Source organism: Cebus imitator, unplaced genomic scaffold, assembly GCF_001604975.1.
Source record: "Cebus imitator isolate Cc_AM_T3 unplaced genomic scaffold, Cebus_imitator-1.0 Scaffold75, whole genome shotgun sequence".
Taxonomy (NCBI): Eukaryota; Metazoa; Chordata; class Mammalia; order Primates; family Cebidae; genus Cebus; species Cebus imitator.
In genome coordinates this window covers 5,205,112-5,212,272 of record NW_016107390.1, presented here as the reverse complement: position 1 = coordinate 5,212,272, position 7,161 = coordinate 5,205,112, and the positions used below count along the sequence as shown (strand labels likewise).

General features: G+C 39.6%; 1 protein-coding gene across 3 annotated transcripts in view; it reads right to left on the bottom strand.

The window, feature by feature from the left end:
- The window catches only part of PLD5 (phospholipase D family member 5), a 383,066-nt gene that overhangs the window by 247,410 nt on the left and 128,495 nt on the right, over nt 1–7,161 (bottom strand). The gene's annotated exons all lie outside the window — the stretch shown is intronic.

The window sequence follows — 7,161 nt, the reverse complement described above, 5'->3', positions numbered from 1 at the left end:
AAAAAAAAAAAAAAAAAAAAAAAAAAAAAAAAAAAAAAAAAAAAAAAAAAAAAAAAAAAAAAAAGTAATGGTAATAAATTACCATTTATCATTAACAAATTACCATTTGTAATTGGTAATTTATTGCCATTACTTTTAGTGGCAAAACCCCCACTTGCTTTTATAGTAATAAATTCAGTGTTAAATATGCACTAGTTCATTTTCTACCTTCAGTCTCTTCCACTATATTGAGCTCCTCGAGTTCTAGGATCTTGCCTAGATCCATAATGCCTGCAGACATGTTCAATAAATATTTGTTAAATGAGTGATGAGTAAGTGAATAAATTAAAAAATGGCAAAGGCTAATAAATCAATAATTCTTCTGTTTTACAACTCTGGTCATTTATTTATTTATTTTACTACTTATAAACTTCCACTGATTCCCATAACAGAAACATATTGATTTGCAAAATTTGTCAAGCAAAAAGTTAAACACTCTGAGCCCATATTAGCATACAAAATAAATCATATGTGGTACAGAGGGCATCTTTTTAAAAATAGCAAGACAGAGAATGGAAATTAAGTTTGAATGAACCTCTGCCCTAACTCCTTTCTCCTTCCCCTGTTCTCCTCCTTCTTTCAATCTCTCTCTCTCTCTCTCTTTCTCTCTGGACCTCCTTCTTCTTCTTCTTCTTTTTTTAATCCCTTCAATGCTTTCCAAACCCACCACTGCTCTTGCTCTCTTTCAAATCTGCCAATGCTCCCTGACACCGAAACCTCCTCTTGATTCAATGTCCAATCCAGAGCAGAGCTTGCATCGGGCTTTAAGAAACTATCCCTCTGCTCTGATTACAAGGGGCCTACAGAAATACAAATGATGACAACCTGAGGCAAGAGGTAATAAATGAAATCTTACAGAGTGAGCTCACTGGTAGTAGAAAGAAGAAAGGAAGAAGTTAAACATTTTAGTAGATATTTAAAAAGATGTAGAGGACCTTACATCACTGAAGGAATAAAACGTAACCTGTGGCTCCTGAATATGCCTCAATTTACCTTCTCCTCACTGTTAATTTTTAAAATTTATCTATTTGTTTTTTCAAAGACTCAGGTAGAAGCCCATCATAAGCTATGACCACAGCAACAGCTATTTCTACATACCAGCAGGATGATCTCAAAAAGCTCTGCCTTGTGGAGCCAGGTAGAGTATGAGAATGTCTGAACAAAGCACCACACTGAGCCACAATGTTTTATCCAGTCGCTGTTCATATAGCAGTCACTAACTACAAGGAGAGTGCAGGTTTACTATGGTTACAGAGTGAAAGAAAGCTCTGTGGAGTTGCTGTCAGGCTATTCATACATCTCCCTCTCATTTAGTCATTGATAGCAATTGCTCTTCAATTCTTTGTGCTTCTGTACCACAACATACCTATTATTCCCTCAAAAGCAGCACAAACCACCCAAACTCCTAACACACAAAGTAAGTTATTAGATCACAGAAGCAGGAAAAGGAAAAGGGATAAGCATGATTTACATATGCGTTTTCTCTTTCAGAAGAGAAATGCTTTTTCAGTTTCTCCATTCATCAGAGAGGCTGACATTTTCCTTCATCGCCCAGGTTTTCTTAGGGCTCTGAAAACAAGACCCCAAAATGACACCCTCAGAAGCAAATATTTTTCTTTAACCCTCACCTGCCCGCCTCTCTCTCAATGCCATTCTTCCCCGGGGCTACCCATAGAAACCAGAATGCTAAAGAAACCAGAATATAAAGCCAGCCATAAAACTTAATATTACTATAACGTTCCCCTCTGCCGTTCCGTATAAAAATTGGCCATAAGGAAATTATGTGGGTCATAAGACCCCTATTCCAGAGACAGCCCTGCCCCACATCCAGAAGGAAGAAATGTTGCACAGAAAGGCCAAGAAAAGTCTAGACAGACAAGACTTGCTGGGTTTCCTTGCTCCATCTATTAGCATTAGGTCTTACCCTTTTAGTCTAATTATATTTCTACACGCTGTTCATACGTTGCTAAACTTCAGCATAAAAATGGACAATCTACAGCATATCCTTGAGTCTTCATTCTGAAGCCTCCTGTGTTGACAAAATAAATAATTTTTATGCCTTTCTCTAATTAATCTGCCTTTTGCAAGTTGATTTTTTTCAGCAAAGCTTCAGGAGTCAAGGGCCTTGGCCCCTGTGCTTTTACATACAGGGACGGCAATCACCAGCACCTATTTTCCTGTGGCTTTACAGTTTACAAAGCCATTTTGCATGCTTGGCTGTCACTCCCTGTCTCATCTATCCTACCCCTCTGTCTTTGGTCAATATCCCTGAGCTACCTAACCATCCAGCCTAGCCCTACCCAGCACATCCTAGCCTTTCTCTCAGAGTCTGCAGGTAGCAGAAACAGGCTAGAGGTTTGTTTAGGGCTGCATCTGGGCAGATAATGGTTCTATTACGCTATTCTGGCATCTATATCTTGGATGCCACTGTGCAGTCAACTGTGCTGTCTGTCTCATTCTAAAGGCCCCCATTCTTCTCAGCCATGCCCTAAGAGCTGTGCTATCCAGTTTTCTTTGGAGAGGTCTGAGCAGCACTGCTGGCTCTGCAAGGACATCAAATTGGGATATCATAACTGCTTGCCTCCCAGAGGAGAGTTTCATTCTTCAACAGTAAACACAGCTTCTTTCAACAAAAGCTTCTGAGAATGGATGCCATGCCACTCAGCCTAAGAAATAAGATTTCATATTCTAGATAGCGACATGACCCAGGTCCCAGTACAACCTCACATGGAAGGTTGATATCCCAGACATGTACAGCTCCTAAGGGAAAAAGCAGGTAAATAAATAAAACAACAAACTTAACAACAAAAAATACAAACAACTCAATTTAAAAATGAGTGAAGGACTTCAATGGACATTTCTCCAAAGTAAATACACAAATGATTAATAAGCACATGAAAAGATGTTCAACATTACTATAGAAAAATGAAAAATCAAAACCACAATTAGATACTTCGCACTCATTAGGATGACTTCACACTCAGGATGACAAGTAACCAAAAAGTGAAAAATAACAAATATTAGTGTGAAAGTGGAGAGATCAGAACCCTATGCATTGTTAGTGGGAATGTAAAATGTTGCAACCACTGTAAAAGATAGTGTGGTTTCTCAAAAAATAAATTTAAGATAAGATTACCTTATGATCCAGTGATTCCATTCCTAGGTATACATCAAAAAGAATGGAAAGCAGGGACTCAAACAGAGATTTGTACAACAAGGTTCTTAGCAGCATTATTCATAATAGCCAAAGTGTAGAAACAATACAAATTAGCAGATGAAAAAAAACAAAAACAAATTAGCAGATGAAGGGATCAACAAAAAGTAATATGTACATAGAACAAATTATTATTCCACCTTAAAAGAAAAAGAAATTCTAACACATGCCACAACAATAAGTGAACTTGAAAACATACTTAGTGAAATAATCCTGACACAAAAAGACAAATGTATGATTTCTACTTACATGAGGTACTTAGAGTAGCCAAATTCAAAGAGACAAAAGTAGAACAGTGATTACCAGGGGCTAGGGAAAAGGGAGGAATGGGGAGCAATTGCTTAATGGGTATAGAATTCCAGGTCTGCAAGATGAAAAAAGTTCTGTGGATGGATGGTGGCAATGATAGCACAACAACATGAATGTACTTAAAACTACTAAACCGTACACTTAAGAATGGTTAAAATGGTAAATTTTATGTTATGCGTATTTTACCACAATTAAAAAACCATCTAGCATTGTGGCTCGCACCTGTAATCCATGCACTTTTGTAGGCTGAGGCAGGTGGATCACTTGAGGCCAGGAGTTCAAGACCAGCCTGGCCAACATGGCAAAACTCTGTCTCTACAAAAAATACACAAATTAGCCGGGAGTGTTGATGCATGCCTGTAATCCCAGCTACTCAGGAGGCTGAGACATGAGAATCACTTGAACCTGGCAGGTGGAGGATCTTGCAGCAAGCAGAGATCACACCACTGTACTCCAGTCTGGGTGAGAAAGCAAGAATCTATCTATTAAAAAAATAAATAAATAAATAAATAAATAATAAATTAAAAAACATAGAAGAGAAAGGAAAACAACCAAGAACTGGAAGGTTTGGACTTTATCAGCTTTTCCTTCCTACGTAGGTCTCTCCCTAAATAACCCAAAGCCTTTTTCTGTGCCTCTGGTTCCCTCTCCTCTCATTCCTAGGTCTTTCATACTTCAGAACTTTTCTTCCACATTCCAATAGAGCCAATTTTAGATGGCATTTCTGCTTCTCCTGTCTAGGAAGCAACTAGCTAAACATATGTGTCCAGCAGTGGAAGACGTGGAGTAACCAGCCTCCCACTCAACTTAAACGTAACAGGACTTTGTTTGCCCTTCTGTGTATGGTGTGCCCTGAGGTCATCCACATTTAGAGACTTGCATTCCCAGGTGAAATCTGTGTTCTTACCTATCATCTACTCAGCTGTCCTTCAGATGGCTCCCATGCTAGAGCATACCTGGGCCTTGGCTGCCCACTCCTTACCCTCTTAGTGTATTCTTCTCTGCATGTACCTGTTTTCACCCCACCTAATGTCAAAGGTTTGTGCAAATAAAGCCATGTGTATAAGTTTGGAGTGGGAGCACCACCAGCCATTGTTAACATGTTAGATGCCAAGGAAAAGGGGAAAAACTGTCTTCCAAGAAACACAGCAATATGCAAATCTTCACCTGAACCTTGAGCACAACAGCATCCAGGAAAAGTTTTATGGGCATACAATCAACACTTCCCTCTTTTCATTTTGTAAAAATTCCCTTTACTGATAGTAGGAAGCCTGGCTCCCAGTCTATTTAATATTTGTAACTATTTGGTCACTTCCCCTATATACCACCAATCCTTTCAACCCTGCCAGACTATTGCCTCCCTCAAACGGCTTCCCCACTTAGCTCCAAACCCACTGGTGCCTCCAACAAATGTTAGGGAAAGAAAACAGGAAGGGTGCTTGAACTTTTCCGATCTATTGCTCTGGCTGCCGCCCGAGAATAGGCTTTAAGAGGACAAGCGTGGGATCCAGAACAGTTAGGAGTCCACCTGTTCACCAGTGCCAACAAGAGACAAATGACTTAAGAGATAAAACTAAGTGAGGGAATCCAAAATTTGTCTTGGAATTAGAACTGGAGAGGCAGCTGACACACTGGCTGTTTGGGGTGTGCATGAGGGAAAGGAGGGATGGTGGATGTTTCCCAGGGTTTGACTCAGGCAACTGATAGCAGAGACTTTGACGCAAACAAAAACAAAAACAAAAAACTGAGCACAGAAGAGGTTTGGAACGAGGTGAAAGTTATCAAGGGTTGTGTTTTGGAAATTTTAAGTGAGATTAATATTAACGGGTAATGCCAAGTAAGTGGGTGAAGACTGACAACGGCAGTATTAATCATGGCATTTAACACAGTGGGACTAAAAGAGATCATCAAGGGAAAGAATGGAGATAGAATTGAAAAGTGAGCCTGAGGCCAAGCCCTATAGCACTGTGCCCTGGAGAGGCAGATGAGAGGAGGAGCCAGGAACAAAGGCAGGAGAGGCTGAGAGGTGGGAGTGGTGGCCTGAGAACAGACAGTGTTTCAAGCAGGAGGGAACATTTAACTCTGCCCCAGGTCACTAAGCTGTCAAGTCAAGAAAGAGAAGTGCCTAATCGACTTGGCTTCAAGGAGCTTGTAGAAAGAGCTTGATAAATGCATCTTCACTGGTGTGGTAAGTAAGGATGGTTGGAGGAACACTGAAAAATGAATAGAAAATGTCTTTCCGCATGTTCTCACTCATAGGCGGGTGTTGAACAATGAGAACACATGGACACAGGGAGGGGAGCACTACACATTGGGGTCTGTTGAGGGGAAATAGGGGAGGGACGGTGGGGGGTGGGGAGTTGGGGAGAGATAGCAAGGGGAGAAATGCCAGATGTAGGTGATGGAGAGGAGGGCAGCAAATCACACTGCCACGTGTGTACCTATGCAACAATCTTGCATGTTCTTCACATGTACCCCAAAACCTAAAATGAAAAAAAATAAAAAAAAAAAAAAGAAAGAAAATATCTTTCTGGCAATGGGGGGAACTAGTTATCAGGAGAAACCTTCCTGACTGAAAACATCTTAAACAGCTAATAAGATATTTATCACATTAGTATTTTATATTAAAAACAGGCATAAAGCCTCCTTAGGAAAAATAAGAGCTTTAATTATACATGTTTCGTCAAAATAAATATTGATGGTTATTAATTATATTCAAAAAGGTTTTACATCTCTTCTGTTACATGTCTTCAAGGACTGATATGTTTTTAGCAAAATATTTGCAGGTATAAAACTCATTTCTCTTAGGTTTAAAGTGATAGCTTTCAGGACAGAATTAGCTTCTTCATTGAATTCTGATTTGTGGTAGAAACAAATGTCAGCTGTCTACCAAATGTGGATCCAGCACATCATTCTCCTGCACTTCCCTTTTCTCTCATGCTTAGCAGCTGCTAAACGGAATCAGCGATTCTATCTCAGTTCCAAGAGTCCTATGTTTTTAGCTTGAATTTTTTCCATCTCTCATTAGTAAGCTCATTTTTTAAAATGTATTTTTCCTTTTATAACTATTTTTAATTGACACAATCAATGTACATATTTATGGGTTACAGTGTGATATTTTGACACATGTATACGAAGTGTAATGAAGAGATCTCAAATTTTTTCCTTTATTAATTCAATTTATATTTAACTTGCAAGACTTTTGTACATTTAAGACATTTCTCTATGCCCTCATTTTTATATTAAAGCCCCTTTTCTCCTTTTCCTTGTTTTTCATTTACTTTTTTTTCCTTTCTTTTCCTTTTTTTGGGGGGGGCGGGGAGGGCAGGGTTTCTGCTCGGACCATGCTTGATTTTTAGAAATATCTGGCTGAGGCGGGTGGATCACGAGGTCAAGAGATCGAGATCATCCTGGTCAACATGGTGAAATCCTGTCTCTACTAAAAATACAAAACATTAGCTGGGCATGGTGGCACATGCCTGTAATCCCAGATACTCAGGAGGCTGAGGCAGGAGAATTGCCTGAACCCAGGAGGTGGAGGTTGCAGTGAGCCGAGATCATGCCATTGCACTCCAGCCTGGGTAATAAGAGTGGAACTC